Source organism: Microcebus murinus, chromosome 15, assembly GCF_040939455.1.
Source record: "Microcebus murinus isolate Inina chromosome 15, M.murinus_Inina_mat1.0, whole genome shotgun sequence".
Classification (NCBI taxonomy): domain Eukaryota; kingdom Metazoa; phylum Chordata; class Mammalia; order Primates; family Cheirogaleidae; genus Microcebus; species Microcebus murinus.
Window position 1 is genome coordinate 78,817,876 of NC_134118.1, and position 17,491 is coordinate 78,835,366.

The 17,491-nt window shown below is 63.0% G+C and overlaps 4 non-coding genes across 4 annotated transcripts; all 4 read left to right on the forward strand.

The window, feature by feature from the left end:
• Positions 1–3,348: 3,348 nt before the first annotated feature.
• On the forward strand, positions 3,349–3,467 carry LOC142876580 (5S ribosomal RNA). The gene has a single exon (XR_012923480.1). It is a non-coding gene; the product is annotated as a 5S ribosomal RNA (ribosomal RNA).
• A 3,777-nt stretch (positions 3,468–7,244) lies between these two features.
• LOC142876582 (5S ribosomal RNA) lies at positions 7,245–7,363 on the forward strand. The gene has a single exon (XR_012923482.1). It is a non-coding gene; the product is annotated as a 5S ribosomal RNA (ribosomal RNA).
• Positions 7,364–11,144: 3,781 nt separating this feature from the next.
• On the forward strand, positions 11,145–11,263 carry LOC142876583 (5S ribosomal RNA). The gene has a single exon (XR_012923483.1). It is a non-coding gene; the product is annotated as a 5S ribosomal RNA (ribosomal RNA).
• A 3,778-nt stretch (positions 11,264–15,041) lies between these two features.
• Positions 15,042–15,160, forward strand: LOC142876584 (5S ribosomal RNA). The gene has a single exon (XR_012923484.1). It is a non-coding gene; the product is annotated as a 5S ribosomal RNA (ribosomal RNA).
• The last annotated feature ends 2,331 nt before the right edge of the window (positions 15,161–17,491 follow it).

A 17,491-nucleotide genomic window follows, 5' to 3' on the forward strand; every position in this document is an offset into this window, starting at 1 on the left:
GCCTCCTTTTACTTTTCTCTTCGGATTCATTATTTTTAAAAAGTGTCTCTTACCTCTAGGATTGCATTTTCTTTTCTCTCTCTTTTCAAGCAGATGATGGGAGTACAAGTATTCAGGTGACATGTGTTGCCCGTGCCGCCCTCCCCCCTGTGTTCTTTTTTTTTTTTTTTTTTGAGACAGAGTCTCGTTTTGCTGCCCAGGCTAGAGTGAGTGCCATGGCGTCAGCCTAGCTCACAGCAACCTCAATCTCCGGGCTCAAGCAATCCTGCTGCCTCAGCCTCCCGAGTAGTTGGGACTACAGGCATGCACCACCACGCCCGGCTGTGTTTTTCTCTATATATTAGTTGGCCAATTAATTTCTTTCTATTTTTAGTAGAGACGGGGTCTCGCTCTTGCTCAGGCTGGTTTCGAACTCCTGACCTGGAGCAATCCGCCCGCCTCGGCCTCCCAGAGAGCTAGGATTACAGGCGTGAGCCACCGCGCCCGGCCCCCCCTGTGTTCTTATTCATATACCTCTCATGTTGTTCCAGCGTATTGTGGGGGTACCAATGTTAAGGTCGGGTGCCTTGCCCTCTCCAAGCCTCCCCCCTCGGGTCAGAGCTTCAAGTGCGCCCATCCCCCAGTCGGTGCGCACCCACCCCATGCCTAATGGATGTGTATGCCCCTCCCCTCCCCCCACCCGCCCGCCCGACACCCACCCGATGAAGGTGATTCCTCTCTGTCCACTTAGGCGTCCATCCGTTCGTACCAATTTGCTGGTGAGCGCGCTCACGTGGTGCTCGTGTGTCCATTCTTGGGATACTTGGCTTCCTGGAACGGGTTCCAGCTCTGGCCAGGAGAACACGAGAGGCGCCCTCTCACCGCTGCTCCTCACAGCCGAATGGCACTCCGTGGTGTCCACACGCCACATTTTATTGATGCACTCCTGGATGGATGGGCACTCGGGTCGCTTCCACGTCTTTGGGATTGTGAATTGTGCCCTAACTGTAACCCTAACCCTTACCCAGCCCGTCTCCTCTGCCCCTGCCTGACGCACTCCTCCCCGGCCAGGCCCGTCACTGTCCTGGGCCCCCGCCTGACCGGCTCCTCCCCGCCCGGCCGGTCACCGTCCTCTGCCCCTGCCTGACACGCTCCTTCCCGCCCGGCCTCTCACCGTCCTCGGCCCCTGCCTGACCGGCTCCTCCGTCGCCTGGGCCTTCCAAGGGCTTGGTGTGGATGCTGCTTCCAGGAAGCCCTCCAGAAACCCGGCAGCAGGGTGGCCGCAGCAGTCTCCAGCAGCCGTCCCTAAGTCGCGTGAGTGCGGGGGACGTGCCCCCGCTGTGCCGCGGGGGCCCAGCCTGGTGTCTTCCCTGAGGCCCTGCGGCTGCCGGCTGGGCTGCCGCTCCCCGCAAGGGGAGAGCCGCGGAGGTGGGGACCGCCTCCTGATGGGGACGTACACGCAGCTCTCCACGTCGGATTCCGGGGCTCTCTGTCCTGCCCGAAGGCCCAGCTGGCCTGCGGGTCCTTAGAGTGGCAAAAACCTCCGAAAACTGAGACTGAGGGTCCGGTGGGTGTCTGCACTTTTGTGCTGGGCACCCCAGGGAGGCCCGGGGGCTGGCTGGACAACGTGGTCTGCTGGGCGGGGGGGGGGGGGGGTTGGAGGAGCAACTGATGCCCTTTGCACTTTGGGTAGCAAGAGTCTGAGGTGTCTCTGAGCCCTGTGCCCTGTGGGGGCGGGGCGGGGGGGAGGAGGAGGAGGAGGAGGAGGAGGTGGGAAGGGCCGGGGCCTGCAGTCCTGTTCCCGGGGTGGCACGGCAAGTGGCTTCTTCCACAGGCTGCTTGGCCTGGGCTCCCTGCACCTGGGCCTTTGGAGGACCGGCCCTGTGCTTGCCAACACTTCCTGCAGGGACCCAGAGCTGGGAGGTGGCATCTCTCAGCCCTGGGTCGGGCAGAGCCCCAGCGGGCCATGCCCACAACCTCTCTCAGCACCGGTCCCCCAGAAGGCTCCTTTGGGACCAGGATTCTCTTGCGGTGACTCTTTAAGGTCTGGCCCCTGGATGGAGGGGCACCAGGAGTAGAGGAGCAGGAAGGGGAAGGGGGTGGCCATGCGAGGGGACACTTTGAGGCCAAGTCCCAGCTTCAGCCTGATCCTCCTGGGAACCCCGCTCTGAGACAAGGAGCCGGGCTTCGCATTCCCACAGCAGCCAGTCGTGGGCTGAGGACACCTGGGGCGTTGGGAACTCCCTGGCTTCTCCTTGGTTTAACATCTAGAGCTGCTTGTGAATCGCGCCGCCACACACACCCGAGCGCAGGTGTCTTCCGCACAGACTGCGGGCCTCGCTCTTCTGAATGCCGCTAGCTCGCCACCCACCCACGGGTGAACCTGGTCAGGGTGCTTTCTCTCAGGGGCAGACTCTTTTCCGGGCGGGCTACCGGTGTCTCTGTTTGCTCGTTTCTTTCTTCCATTTCGGGAAAGTCTTCCTTGCTGGGTGTGGAAATCTCCTATGCCTTCCCTCGCCTATTCTGTCAGCTTTAAAATTCTCCTTCAGTTGCCACCCTGACAGATGGATTAGGAAACTCTTTCCGGTGCACTCATTAGTGAAATGACCTCCAGGAAGCTGGAATCCAATATCTAATGGCCGATTTTTAGCGAGTCCACACGCCAGGGTGGTCGGGGTCCAATGCAGCCCCGGCCAGGCCCAGGCCCGTTGGACTGGGCCACAGGAGGACACGGAGGAGGGTCCCGGCCCCCACGAAGCGGTGCCGGCAGTTCTCCACGGGCTTGGGCGTTTTCCAGAGGTAGGAGATGGAGGGGACTGATTTCTTCAGCGCCCCCCAAACCACGCCACCCCACCCCACCCATGGGACACATCCCCAGAGAGAGACGCCCCATACACTGGCTGTGCCCCAGCCCTGGCCCGGGGGAATAGGCGGCAGCCCACCCACAGGGCGAGGGGGGGGGCGCAGCTGAAAGGGGTTGTGGGGGAGGGCGGCCCCTGGCTGGGGTCAAAGGGCGAGCGTCCCGCGCGTGCGCAGTCAGCGGCAGCGACGCGCTGGGGGTGGGCAGCGGGTAGGTGAAGGAGGCCGGGCGAGGAGACGAGGGGGGCTGGGAGGGCTCCACCTTGGCGAGTCCAGCCGTGGAGGCGCATCTTGTGTGAGTGTGAGTGAGTGTGAGTGTGTGTGTGTGTGTATAGAGAGACAGCCCCCCACCCCGCCCCGCCCCGCCCCGCCCATCACCCCCGTCCCTGGGAGCCCGCGGGACCCGGCCGGCCCGGCCCCGCCCGGCGCGGGGCCTGGGGCGGGAGGCGGCGGCGGGGAAGCCCAGAGAGGCTCGGCTTCTCGAGCGGGGCAGGGGCGCCCTCCGCCGCCGTCTAGGGCCACACCACCCTGAACGCCCCCGATCTCGTCTGGTCTCGGAAGCTAAGCAGGGTCGGGCCTGGTTAGTACTTGGATGGGAGACCGCCTGGGAATACCGGGTGCCACAGGCTGCTGCTTTTTTTTTTTTTTTTTTTCTTGCCTCTTGTTCTGTCCCCTTTCTGGGAGCGCGGCGGCGGCCCGGGGTGGGGGTCACCCCCACCCTCAGCGCCCGCGCGGTGCCTGGCGCCCCAGCCCGCACCGTGGGGCCTCCTCTTGTCCCAAGCCGCGACACCGCCGCCACGCGGCAGCATGCGTGGCTTCTGGACTGTCAGGTCTCAGACCAAAGGTCTGCTCTGTGGGAACCGACACGCTGGAGGAAACCTTGAGAGTCTGAGAGGGGAGGGAGTTCCAGAAGAAGGCCAGGATGTCATTTTGAGGGAGTATGTGACCAGAACTCATCCCGTTGCTTTTGGGGTTCTATGGGCTACACGCAGGAATCTTTGGTGGTGGCACCTGATGTTGGGGGATCCGGAGTCACACCCAGACCTGCTCCACAGGCCTCCTTTTACTTTTCTCTTCGGATTCATTATTTTTAAAAAGTGTCTCTTACCTCTAGGATTGCATTTTCTTTTCTCTCTCTTTTCAAGCAGATGATGGGAGTACAAGTATTCAGGTGACATGTGTTGCCCGTGCCGCCCTCCCCCCTGTGTTCTTTTTTTTTTTTTTTTTTGAGACAGAGTCTCGTTTTGCTGCCCAGGCTAGAGTGAGTGCCATGGCGTCAGCCTAGCTCACAGCAACCTCAATCTCCGGGCTCAAGCAATCCTGCTGCCTCAGCCTCCCGAGTAGTTGGGACTACAGGCATGCACCACCACGCCCGGCTGTGTTTTTCTCTATATATTAGTTGGCCAATTAATTTCTTTCTATTTTTAGTAGAGACGGGGTCTCGCTCTTGCTCAGGCTGGTTTCGAACTCCTGACCTGGAGCAATCCGCCCGCCTCGGCCTCCCAGAGAGCTAGGATTACAGGCGTGAGCCACCGCGCCCGGCCCCCCCTGTGTTCTTATTCATATACCTCTCATGTTGTTCCAGCGTATTGTGGGGGTACCAATGTTAAGGTCGGGTGCCTTGCCCTCTCCAAGCCTCCCCCCTCGGGTCAGAGCTTCAAGTGCGCCCATCCCCCAGTCGGTGCGCACCCACCCCATGCCTAATGGATGTGTATGCCCCTCCCCTCCCCCCACCCGCCCGCCCGACACCCACCCGATGAAGGTGATTCCTCTCTGTCCACTTAGGCGTCCATCCGTTCGTACCAATTTGCTGGTGAGCGCGCTCACGTGGTGCTCGTGTGTCCATTCTTGGGATACTTGGCTTACTGGAACGGGTTCCAGCTCTGGCCAGGAGAACACGAGAGGCGCCCTCTCACCGCTGCTCCTCACAGCCGAATGGCACTCCGTGGTGTCCACGCGCCACATTTTATTGATGCACTCCTGGATGGATGGGCACTCGGGTCGCTTCCACGTCTTTGGGATTGTGAATTGTGCCCTAACTGTAACCCTAACCCTTACCCAGCCCGTCTCCTCTGCCCCTGCCTGACGCACTCCTCCCCGGCCAGGCCCGTCACTGTCCTGGGCCCCCGCCTGACCGGCTCCTCCCCGCCCGGCCGGTCACCGTCCTCTGCCCCTGCCTGACACGCTCCTTCCCGCCCGGCCTCTCACCATCCTCGGCCCCTGCCTGACCGGCTCCTCCGTCGCCTGGGCCTTCCAAGGGCTTGGTGTGGATGCTGCTTCCAGGAAGCCCTCCAGAAACCCGGCAGCAGGGTGGCCGCAGCAGTCTCCAGCAGCCGTCCCTAAGTCGCGTGAGTGCGGGGGACGTGCCCCCGCTGTGCCGCGGGGGCCCAGCCTGGTGTCTTCCCTGAGGCCCTGCGGCTGCCGGCTGGGCTGCCGCTCCCCGCAAGGGGAGAGCCGCGGAGGTGGGGACCGCCTCCTGATGGGGACGTACACGCAGCTCTCCACGTCGGATTCCGGGGCTCTCTGTCCTGCCCGAAGGCCCAGCTGGCCTGCGGGTCCTTAGAGTGGCAAAAACCTCCGAAAACTGAGACTGAGGGTCCGGTGGGTGTCTGCACTTTTGTGCTGGGCACCCCAGGGAGGCCCGGGGGCTGGCTGGACAACGTGGTCTGCTGGGCGGGGGGGGGGGGTTGGAGGAGCAACTGATGCCCTTTGCACTTTGGGTAGCAAGAGTCTGAGGTGTCTCTGAGCCCTGTGCCCTGTGGGGGCGGGGCGGGGGGGAGGAGGAGGAGGAGGAGGAGGAGGTGGGAAGGGCCGGGGCCTGCAGTCCTGTTCCCGGGGTGGCACGGCAAGTGGCTTCTTCCACAGGCTGCTTGGCCTGGGCTCCCTGCACCTGGGCCTTTGGAGGACCGGCCCTGTGCTTGCCAACACTTCCTGCAGGGACCCAGAGCTGGGAGGTGGCATCTCTCAGCCCTGGGTCGGGCAGAGCCCCAGCGGGCCATGCCCACAACCTCTCTCAGCACCGGTCCCCCAGAAGGCTCCTTTGGGACCAGGATTCTCTTGCGGTGACTCTTTAAGGTCTGGCCCCTGGATGGAGGGGCACCAGGAGTAGAGGAGCAGGAAGGGGAAGGGGGTGGCCATGCGAGGGGACACTTTGAGGCCAAGTCCCAGCTTCAGCCTGATCCTCCTGGGAACCCCGCTCTGAGACAAGGAGCCGGGCTTCGCATTCCCACAGCAGCCAGTCGTGGGCTGAGGACACCTGGGGCGTTGGGAACTCCCTGGCTTCTCCTTGGTTTAACATCTGGAGCTGCTTGTGAATCGCGCCGCCACACACACCCGAGCGCAGGTGTCTTCCGCACAGACTGCGGGCCTCGCTCTTCTGAATGCCGCTAGCTCGCCACCCACCCACGGGTGAACCTGGTCAGGGTGCTTTCTCTCAGGGGCAGGCTCTTTTCCGGGCGGGCTACCGGTGTCTCTGTTTGCTCGTTTCTTTCTTCCATTTCGGGAAAGTCTTCCTTGCTGGGTGTGGAAATCTCCTATGCCTTCCCTCGCCTATTCTGTCAGCTTTAAAATTCTCCTTCAGTTGCCACCCTGACAGATGGATTAGGAAACTCTTTCCGGTGCACTCATTAGTGAAATGACCTCCAGGAAGCTGGAATCCAATATCTAATGGCCGATTTTTAGCGAGTCCACACGCCAGGGTGGTCGGGGTCCAATGCAGCCCCGGCCAGGCCCAGGCCCGTTGGACTGGGCCACAGGAGGACACGGAGGAGGGTCCCGGCCCCCACGAAGCGGTGCCGGCAGTTCTCCACGGGCTTGGGCGTTTTCCAGAGGTAGGAGATGGAGGGGACTGATTTCTTCAGCGCCCCCCAAACCACGCCACCCCACCCCACCCATGGGACACATCCCCAGAGAGAGACGCCCCATACACTGGCTGTGCCCCAGCCCTGGCCCGGGGGAATAGGCGGCAGCCCACCCACAGGGCGAGGGGGGGGGCGCAGCTGAAAGGGGTTGTGGGGGAGGGCGGCCCCTGGCTGGGGTCAAAGGGCGAGCGTCCCGCGCGTGCGCAGTCAGCGGCAGCGACGCGCTGGGGGTGGGCAGCGGGTAGGTGAAGGAGGCCGGGCGAGGAGACGAGGGGGGCTGGGAGGGCTCCACCTTGGCGAGTCCAGCCGTGGAGGCGCATCTTGTGTGAGTGTGAGTGAGTGTGAGTGTGTGTGTGTGTGTATAGAGAGACAGCCCCCCACCCCGCCCCGCCCCGCCCCGCCCCGCCCATCACCCCCGTCCCTGGGAGCCCGCGGGACCCGGCCGGCCCGGGCCCCGCCCGGCGCGGGGCCTGGGGCGGGAGGCGGCGGCGGGGAAGCCCAGAGAGGCTCGGCTTCTCGAGCGGGGCAGGGGCGCCCTCCGCCGCCGTCTAGGGCCACACCACCCTGAACGCCCCCGATCTCGTCTGGTCTCGGAAGCTAAGCAGGGTCGGGCCTGGTTAGTACTTGGATGGGAGACCGCCTGGGAATACCGGGTGCCACAGGCTGCTGCTTTTTTTTTTTTTTTTTTTCTTGCCTCTTGTTCTGTCCCCTTTCTGGGAGCGCGGCGGCGGCCCGGGGTGGGGGTCACCCCCACCCTCAGCGCCCGCGCGGTGCCTGGCGCCCCAGCCCGCACCGTGGGGCCTCCTCTTGTCCCAAGCCGCGACACCGCCGCCACGCGGCAGCATGCGTGGCTTCTGGACTGTCAGGTCTCAGACCAAAGGTCTGCTCTGTGGGAACCGACACGCTGGAGGAAACCTTGAGAGTCTGAGAGGGGAGGGAGTTCCAGAAGAAGGCCAGGATGTCATTTTGAGGGAGTATGTGACCAGAACTCATCCCGTTGCTTTTGGGGTTCTATGGGCTACACGCAGGAATCTTTGGTGGTGGCACCTGATGTTGGGGGATCCGGAGTCACACCCAGACCTGCTCCACAGGCCTCCTTTTACTTTTCTCTTCGGATTCATTATTTTTAAAAAGTGTCTCTTACCTCTAGGATTGCATTTTCTTTTCTCTCTCTTTTCAAGCAGATGATGGGAGTACAAGTATTCAGGTGACATGTGTTGCCCGTGCCGCCCTCCCCCCTGTGTTCTTTTTTTTTTTTTTTTTTGAGACAGAGTCTCGTTTTGCTGCCCAGGCTAGAGTGAGTGCCATGGCGTCAGCCTAGCTCACAGCAACCTCAATCTCCGGGCTCAAGCAATCCTGCTGCCTCAGCCTCCCGAGTAGTTGGGACTACAGGCATGCACCACCACGCCCGGCTGTGTTTTTCTCTATATATTAGTTGGCCAATTAATTTCTTTCTATTTTTAGTAGAGACGGGGTCTCGCTCTTGCTCAGGCTGGTTTCGAACTCCTGACCTGGAGCAATCCGCCCGCCTCGGCCTCCCAGAGAGCTAGGATTACAGGCGTGAGCCACCGCGCCCGGCCCCCCCTGTGTTCTTATTCATATACCTCTCATGTTGTTCCAGCGTATTGTGGGGGTACCAATGTTAAGGTCGGGTGCCTTGCCCTCTCCAAGCCTCCCCCCTCGGGTCAGAGCTTCAAGTGCGCCCATCCCCCAGTCGGTGCGCACCCACCCCATGCCTAATGGATGTGTATGCCCCTCCCCTCCCCCCACCCGCCCGCCCGACACCCACCCGATGAAGGTGATTCCTCTCTGTCCACTTAGGCGTCCATCCGTTCGTACCAATTTGCTGGTGAGCGCGCTCACGTGGTGCTCGTGTGTCCATTCTTGGGATACTTGGCTTCCTGGAACGGGTTCCAGCTCTGGCCAGGAGAACACGAGAGGCGCCCTCTCACCGCTGCTCCTCACAGCCGAATGGCACTCCGTGGTGTCCACGCGCCACATTTTATTGATGCACTCCTGGATGGATGGGCACTCGGGTCGCTTCCACGTCTTTGGGATTGTGAATTGTGCCCTAACTGTAACCCTAACCCTTACCCAGCCCGTCTCCTCTGCCCCTGCCTGACGCACTCCTCCCCGGCCAGGCCCGTCACTGTCCTGGGCCCCCGCCTGACCGGCTCCTCCCCGCCCGGCCGGTCACCGTCCTCTGCCCCTGCCTGACACGCTCCTTCCCGCCCGGCCTCTCACCGTCCTCGGCCCCTGCCTGACCGGCTCCTCCGTCGCCTGGGCCTTCCAAGGGCTTGGTGTGGATGCTGCTTCCAGGAAGCCCTCCAGAAACCCGGCAGCAGGGTGGCCGCAGCAGTCTCCAGCAGCCGTCCCTAAGTCGCGTGAGTGCGGGGGACGTGCCCCCGCTGTGCCGCGGGGGCCCAGCCTGGTGTCTTCCCTGAGGCCCTGCGGCTGCCGGCTGGGCTGCCGCTCCCCGCAAGGGGAGAGCCGCGGAGGTGGGGACCGCCTCCTGATGGGGACGTACACGCAGCTCTCCACGTCGGATTCCGGGGCTCTCTGTCCTGCCCGAAGGCCCAGCTGGCCTGCGGGTCCTTAGAGTGGCAAAAACCTCCGAAAACTGAGACTGAGGGTCCGGTGGGTGTCTGCACTTTTGTGCTGGGCACCCCAGGGAGGCCCGGGGGCTGGCTGGACAACGTGGTCTGCTGGGCGGGGGGGGGGGGGGGGTTGGAGGAGCAACTGATGCCCTTTGCACTTTGGGTAGCAAGAGTCTGAGGTGTCTCTGAGCCCTGTGCCCTGTGGGGGCGGGGCGGGGGGGAGGAGGAGGAGGAGGAGGAGGAGGTGGGAAGGGCCGGGGCCTGCAGTCCTGTTCCCGGGGTGGCACGGCAAGTGGCTTCTTCCACAGGCTGCTTGGCCTGGGCTCCCTGCACCTGGGCCTTTGGAGGACCGGCCCTGTGCTTGCCAACACTTCCTGCAGGGACCCAGAGCTGGGAGGTGGCATCTCTCAGCCCTGGGTCGGGCAGAGCCCCAGCGGGCCATGCCCACAACCTCTCTCAGCACCGGTCCCCCAGAAGGCTCCTTTGGGACCAGGATTCTCTTGCGGTGACTCTTTAAGGTCTGGCCCCTGGATGGAGGGGCACCAGGAGTAGAGGAGCAGGAAGGGGAAGGGGGTGGCCATGCGAGGGGACACTTTGAGGCCAAGTCCCAGCTTCAGCCTGATCCTCCTGGGAACCCCGCTCTGAGACAAGGAGCCGGGCTTCGCATTCCCACAGCAGCCAGTCGTGGGCTGAGGACACCTGGGGCGTTGGGAACTCCCTGGCTTCTCCTTGGTTTAACATCTAGAGCTGCTTGTGAATCGCGCCGCCACACACACCCGAGCGCAGGTGTCTTCCGCACAGACTGCGGGCCTCGCTCTTCTGAATGCCGCTAGCTCGCCACCCACCCACGGGTGAACCTGGTCAGGGTGCTTTCTCTCAGGGGCAGACTCTTTTCCGGGCGGGCTACCGGTGTCTCTGTTTGCTCGTTTCTTTCTTCCATTTCGGGAAAGTCTTCCTTGCTGGGTGTGGAAATCTCCTATGCCTTCCCTCGCCTATTCTGTCAGCTTTCAAATTCTCCTTCAGTTGCCACCCTGACAGATGGATTAGGAAACTCTTTCCGGTGCACTCATTAGTGAAATGACCTCCAGGAAGCTGGAATCCAATATCTAATGGCCGATTTTTAGCGAGTCCACACGCCAGGGTGGTCGGGGTCCAATGCAGCCCCGGCCAGGCCCAGGCCCGTTGGACTGGGCCACAGGAGGACACGGAGGAGGGTCCCGGCCCCCACGAAGCGGTGCCGGCAGTTCTCCACGGGCTTGGGCGTTTTCCAGAGGTAGGAGATGGAGGGGACTGATTTCTTCAGCGCCCCCCAAACCACGCCACCCCACCCCACCCATGGGACACATCCCCAGAGAGAGACGCCCCATACACTGGCTGTGCCCCAGCCCTGGCCCGGGGGAATAGGCGGCAGCCCACCCACAGGGCGAGGGGGGGGGCGCAGCTGAAAGGGGTTGTGGGGGAGGGCGGCCCCTGGCTGGGGTCAAAGGGCGAGCGTCCCGCGCGTGCGCAGTCAGCGGCAGCGACGCGCTGGGGGTGGGCAGCGGGTAGGTGAAGGAGGCCGGGCGAGGAGACGAGGGGGGCTGGGAGGGCTCCACCTTGGCGAGTCCAGCCGTGGAGGCGCATCTTGTGTGAGTGTGAGTGAGTGTGAGTGTGTGTGTGTGTGTATAGAGAGACAGCCCCCCACCCCGCCCCGCCCCGCCCCGCCCCGCCCATCACCCCCGTCCCTGGGAGCCCGCGGGACCCGGCCGGCCCGGGCCCCGCCCGGCGCGGGGCCTGGGGCGGGAGGCGGCGGCGGGGAAGCCCAGAGAGGCTCGGCTTCTCGAGCGGGGCAGGGGCGCCCTCCGCCGCCGTCTAGGGCCACACCACCCTGAACGCCCCCGATCTCGTCTGGTCTCGGAAGCTAAGCAGGGTCGGGCCTGGTTAGTACTTGGATGGGAGACCGCCTGGGAATACCGGGTGCCACAGGCTGCTGCTTTTTTTTTTTTTTTTTTTCTTGCCTCTTGTTCTGTCCCCTTTCTGGGAGCGCGGCGGCGGCCCGGGGTGGGGGTCACCCCCACCCTCAGCGCCCGCGCGGTGCCTGGCGCCCCAGCCCGCACCGTGGGGCCTCCTCTTGTCCCAAGCCGCGACACCGCCGCCACGCGGCAGCATGCGTGGCTTCTGGACTGTCAGGTCTCAGACCAAAGGTCTGCTCTGTGGGAACCGACACGCTGGAGGAAACCTTGAGAGTCTGAGAGGGGAGGGAGTTCCAGAAGAAGGCCAGGATGTCATTTTGAGGGAGTATGTGACCAGAACTCATCCCGTTGCTTTTGGGGTTCTATGGGCTACACGCAGGAATCTTTGGTGGTGGCACCTGATGTTGGGGGATCCGGAGTCACACCCAGACCTGCTCCACAGGCCTCCTTTTACTTTTCTCTTCGGATTCATTATTTTTAAAAAGTGTCTCTTACCTCTAGGATTGCATTTTCTTTTCTCTCTCTTTTCAAGCAGATGATGGGAGTACAAGTATTCAGGTGACATGTGTTGCCCGTGCCGCCCTCCCCCCTGTGTTCTTTTTTTTTTTTTTTTTTGAGACAGAGTCTCGTTTTGCTGCCCAGGCTAGAGTGAGTGCCATGGCGTCAGCCTAGCTCACAGCAACCTCAATCTCCGGGCTCAAGCAATCCTGCTGCCTCAGCCTCCCGAGTAGTTGGGACTACAGGCATGCACCACCACGCCCGGCTGTGTTTTTCTCTATATATTAGTTGGCCAATTAATTTCTTTCTATTTTTAGTAGAGACGGGGTCTCGCTCTTGCTCAGGCTGGTTTCGAACTCCTGACCTGGAGCAATCCGCCCGCCTCGGCCTCCCAGAGAGCTAGGATTACAGGCGTGAGCCACCGCGCCCGGCCCCCCCTGTGTTCTTATTCATATACCTCTCATGTTGTTCCAGCGTATTGTGGGGGTACCAATGTTAAGGTCGGGTGCCTTGCCCTCTCCAAGCCTCCCCCCTCGGGTCAGAGCTTCAAGTGCGCCCATCCCCCAGTCGGTGCGCACCCACCCCATGCCTAATGGATGTGTATGCCCCTCCCCTCCCCCCACCCGCCCGCCCGACACCCACCCGATGAAGGTGATTCCTCTCTGTCCACTTAGGCGTCCATCCGTTCGTACCAATTTGCTGGTGAGCGCGCTCACGTGGTGCTCGTGTGTCCATTCTTGGGATACTTGGCTTCCTGGAACGGGTTCCAGCTCTGGCCAGGAGAACACGAGAGGCGCCCTCTCACCGCTGCTCCTCACAGCCGAATGGCACTCCGTGGTGTCCACGCGCCACATTTTATTGATGCACTCCTGGATGGATGGGCACTCGGGTCGCTTCCACGTCTTTGGGATTGTGAATTGTGCCCTAACTGTAACCCTAACCCTTACCCAGCCCGTCTCCTCTGCCCCTGCCTGACGCACTCCTCCCCGGCCAGGCCCGTCACTGTCCTGGGCCCCCGCCTGACCGGCTCCTCCCCGCCCGGCCGGTCACCGTCCTCTGCCCCTGCCTGACACGCTCCTTCCCGCCCGGCCTCTCACCGTCCTCGGCCCCTGCCTGACCGGCTCCTCCGTCGCCTGGGCCTTCCAAGGGCTTGGTGTGGATGCTGCTTCCAGGAAGCCCTCCAGAAACCCGGCAGCAGGGTGGCCGCAGCAGTCTCCAGCAGCCGTCCCTAAGTCGCGTGAGTGCGGGGGACGTGCCCCCGCTGTGCCGCGGGGGCCCAGCCTGGTGTCTTCCCTGAGGCCCTGCGGCTGCCGGCTGGGCTGCCGCTCCCCGCAAGGGGAGAGCCGCGGAGGTGGGGACCGCCTCCTGATGGGGACGTACACGCAGCTCTCCACGTCGGATTCCGGGGCTCTCTGTCCTGCCCGAAGGCCCAGCTGGCCTGCGGGTCCTTAGAGTGGCAAAAACCTCCGAAAACTGAGACTGAGGGTCCGGTGGGTGTCTGCACTTTTGTGCTGGGCACCCCAGGGAGGCCCGGGGGCTGGCTGGACAACGTGGTCTGCTGGGCGGGGGGGGGGGGGTTGGAGGAGCAACTGATGCCCTTTGCACTTTGGGTAGCAAGAGTCTGAGGTGTCTCTGAGCCCTGTGCCCTGTGGGGGCGGGGCGGGGGGGAGGAGGAGGAGGAGGAGGAGGAGGTGGGAAGGGCCGGGGCCTGCAGTCCTGTTCCCGGGGTGGCACGGCAAGTGGCTTCTTCCACAGGCTGCTTGGCCTGGGCTCCCTGCACCTGGGCCTTTGGAGGACCGGCCCTGTGCTTGCCAACACTTCCTGCAGGGACCCAGAGCTGGGAGGTGGCATCTCTCAGCCCTGGGTCGGGCAGAGCCCCAGCGGGCCATGCCCACAACCTCTCTCAGCACCGGTCCCCCAGAAGGCTCCTTTGGGACCAGGATTCTCTTGCGGTGACTCTTTAAGGTCTGGCCCCTGGATGGAGGGGCACCAGGAGTAGAGGAGCAGGAAGGGGAAGGGGGTGGCCATGCGAGGGGACACTTTGAGGCCAAGTCCCAGCTTCAGCCTGATCCTCCTGGGAACCCCGCTCTGAGACAAGGAGCCGGGCTTCGCATTCCCACAGCAGCCAGTCGTGGGCTGAGGACACCTGGGGCGTTGGGAACTCCCTGGCTTCTCCTTGGTTTAACATCTAGAGCTGCTTGTGAATCGCGCCGCCACACACACCCGAGCGCAGGTGTCTTCCGCACAGACTGCGGGCCTCGCTCTTCTGAATGCCGCTAGCTCGCCACCCACCCACGGGTGAACCTGGTCAGGGTGCTTTCTCTCAGGGGCAGACTCTTTTCCGGGCGGGCTACCGGTGTCTCTGTTTGCTCGTTTCTTTCTTCCATTTCGGGAAAGTCTTCCTTGCTGGGTGTGGAAATCTCCTATGCCTTCCCTCGCCTATTCTGTCAGCTTTCAAATTCTCCTTCAGTTGCCACCCTGACAGATGGATTAGGAAACTCTTTCCGGTGCACTCATTAGTGAAATGACCTCCAGGAAGCTGGAATCCAATATCTAATGGCCGATTTTTAGCGAGTCCACACGCCAGGGTGGTCGGGGTCCAATGCAGCCCCGGCCAGGCCCAGGCCCGTTGGACTGGGCCACAGGAGGACACGGAGGAGGGTCCCGGCCCCCACGAAGCGGTGCCGGCAGTTCTCCACGGGCTTGGGCGTTTTCCAGAGGTAGGAGATGGAGGGGACTGATTTCTTCAGCGCCCCCCAAACCACGCCACCCCACCCCACCCATGGGACACATCCCCAGAGAGAGACGCCCCATACACTGGCTGTGCCCCAGCCCTGGCCCGGGGGAATAGGCGGCAGCCCACCCACAGGGCGAGGGGGGGGGCGCAGCTGAAAGGGGTTGTGGGGGAGGGCGGCCCCTGGCTGGGGTCAAAGGGCGAGCGTCCCGCGCGTGCGCAGTCAGCGGCAGCGACGCGCTGGGGGTGGGCAGCGGGTAGGTGAAGGAGGCCGGGCGAGGAGACGAGGGGGGCTGGGAGGGCTCCACCTTGGCGAGTCCAGCCGTGGAGGCGCATCTTGTGTGAGTGTGAGTGAGTGTGAGTGTGTGTGTGTGTGTATAGAGAGACAGCCCCCCACCCCGCCCCGCCCCGCCCCGCCCCGCCCATCACCCCCGTCCCTGGGAGCCCGCGGGACCCGGCCGGCCCGGGCCCCGCCCGGCGCGGGGCCTGGGGCGGGAGGCGGCGGCGGGGAAGCCCAGAGAGGCTCGGCTTCTCGAGCGGGGCAGGGGCGCCCTCCGCCGCCGTCTAGGGCCACACCACCCTGAACGCCCCCGATCTCGTCTGGTCTCGGAAGCTAAGCAGGGTCGGGCCTGGTTAGTACTTGGATGGGAGACCGCCTGGGAATACCGGGTGCCACAGGCTGCTGCTTTTTTTTTTTTTTTTTTTCTTGCCTCTTGTTCTGTCCCCTTTCTGGGAGCGCGGCGGCGGCCCGGGGTGGGGGTCACCCCCACCCTCAGCGCCCGCGCGGTGCCTGGCGCCCCAGCCCGCACCGTGGGGCCTCCTCTTGTCCCAAGCCGCGACACCGCCGCCACGCGGCAGCATGCGTGGCTTCTGGACTGTCAGGTCTCAGACCAAAGGTCTGCTCTGTGGGAACCGACACGCTGGAGGAAACCTTGAGAGTCTGAGAGGGGAGGGAGTTCCAGAAGAAGGCCAGGATGTCATTTTGAGGGAGTATGTGACCAGAACTCATCCCGTTGCTTTTGGGGTTCTATGGGCTACACGCAGGAATCTTTGGTGGTGGCACCTGATGTTGGGGGATCCGGAGTCACACCCAGACCTGCTCCACAGGCCTCCTTTTACTTTTCTCTTCGGATTCATTATTTTTAAAAAGTGTCTCTTACCTCTAGGATTGCATTTTCTTTTCTCTCTCTTTTCAAGCAGATGATGGGAGTACAAGTATTCAGGTGACATGTGTTGCCCGTGCCGCCCTCCCCCCTGTGTTCTTTTTTTTTTTTTTTTTTGAGACAGAGTCTCGTTTTGCTGCCCAGGCTAGAGTGAGTGCCATGGCGTCAGCCTAGCTCACAGCAACCTCAATCTCCGGGCTCAAGCAATCCTGCTGCCTCAGCCTCCCGAGTAGTTGGGACTACAGGCATGCACCACCACGCCCGGCTGTGTTTTTCTCTATATATTAGTTGGCCAATTAATTTCTTTCTATTTTTAGTAGAGACGGGGTCTCGCTCTTGCTCAGGCTGGTTTCGAACTCCTGACCTGGAGCAATCCGCCCGCCTCGGCCTCCCAGAGAGCTAGGATTACAGGCGTGAGCCACCGCGCCCGGCCCCCCCTGTGTTCTTATTCATATACCTCTCATGTTGTTCCAGCGTATTGTGGGGGTACCAATGTTAAGGTCGGGTGCCTTGCCCTCTCCAAGCCTCCCCCCTCGGGTCAGAGCTTCAAGTGCGCCCATCCCCCAGTCGGTGCGCACCCACCCCATGCCTAATGGATGTGTATGCCCCTCCCCTCCCCCCACCCGCCCGCCCGACACCCACCCGATGAAGGTGATTCCTCTCTGTCCACTTAGGCGTCCATCCGTTCGTACCAATTTGCTGGTGAGCGCGCTCACGTGGTGCTCGTGTGTCCATTCTTGGGATACTTGGCTTCCTGGAACGGGTTCCAGCTCTGGCCAGGAGAACACGAGAGGCGCCCTCTCACCGCTGCTCCTCACAGCCGAATGGCACTCCGTGGTGTCCACGCGCCACATTTTATTGATGCACTCCTGGATGGATGGGCACTCGGGTCGCTTCCACGTCTTTGGGATTGTGAATTGTGCCCTAACTGTAACCCTAACCCTTACCCAGCCCGTCTCCTCTGCCCCTGCCTGACGCACTCCTCCCCGGCCAGGCCCGTCACTGTCCTGGGCCCCCGCCTGACCGGCTCCTCCCCGCCCGGCCGGTCACCGTCCTCTGCCCCTGCCTGACACGCTCCTTCCCGCCCGGCCTCTCACCGTCCTCGGCCCCTGCCTGACCGGCTCCTCCGTCGCCTGGGCCTTCCAAGGGCTTGGTGTGGATGCTGCTTCCAGGAAGCCCTCCAGAAACCCGGCAGCAGGGTGGCCGCAGCAGTCTCCAGCAGCCGTCCCTAAGTCGCGTGAGTGCGGGGGACGTGCCCCCGCTGTGCCGCGGGGGCCCAGCCTGGTGTCTTCCCTGAGGCCCTGCGGCTGCCGGCTGGGCTGCCGCTCCCCGCAAGGGGAGAGCCGCGGAGGTGGGGACCGCCTCCTGATGGGGACGTACACGCAGCTCTCCACGTCGGATTCCGGGGCTCTCTGTCCTGCCCGAAGGCCCAGCTGGCCTGCGGGTCCTTAGAGTGGCAAAAACCTCCGAAAACTGAGACTGAGGGTCCGGTGGGTGTCTGCACTTTTGTGCTGGGCACCCCAGGGAGGCCCGGGGGCTGGCTGGACAACGTGGTCTGCTGGGCGGGGGGGGGGGGGGGGTTGGAGGAGCAACTGATGCCCTTTGCACTTTGGGTAGCAAGAGTCTGAGGTGTCTCTGAGCCCTGTGCCCTGTGGGGGCGGGGCGGGGGGGAGGAGGAGGAGGAGGAGGAGGAGGTGGGAAGGGCCGGGGCCTGCAGTCCTGTTCCCGGGGTGGCACGGCAAGTGGCTTCTTCCACAGGCTGCTTGGCCTGGGCTCCCTGCACCTGGGCCTTTGGAGGACCGGCCCTGTGCTTGCCAACACTTCCTGCAGGGACCCAGAGCTGGGAGGT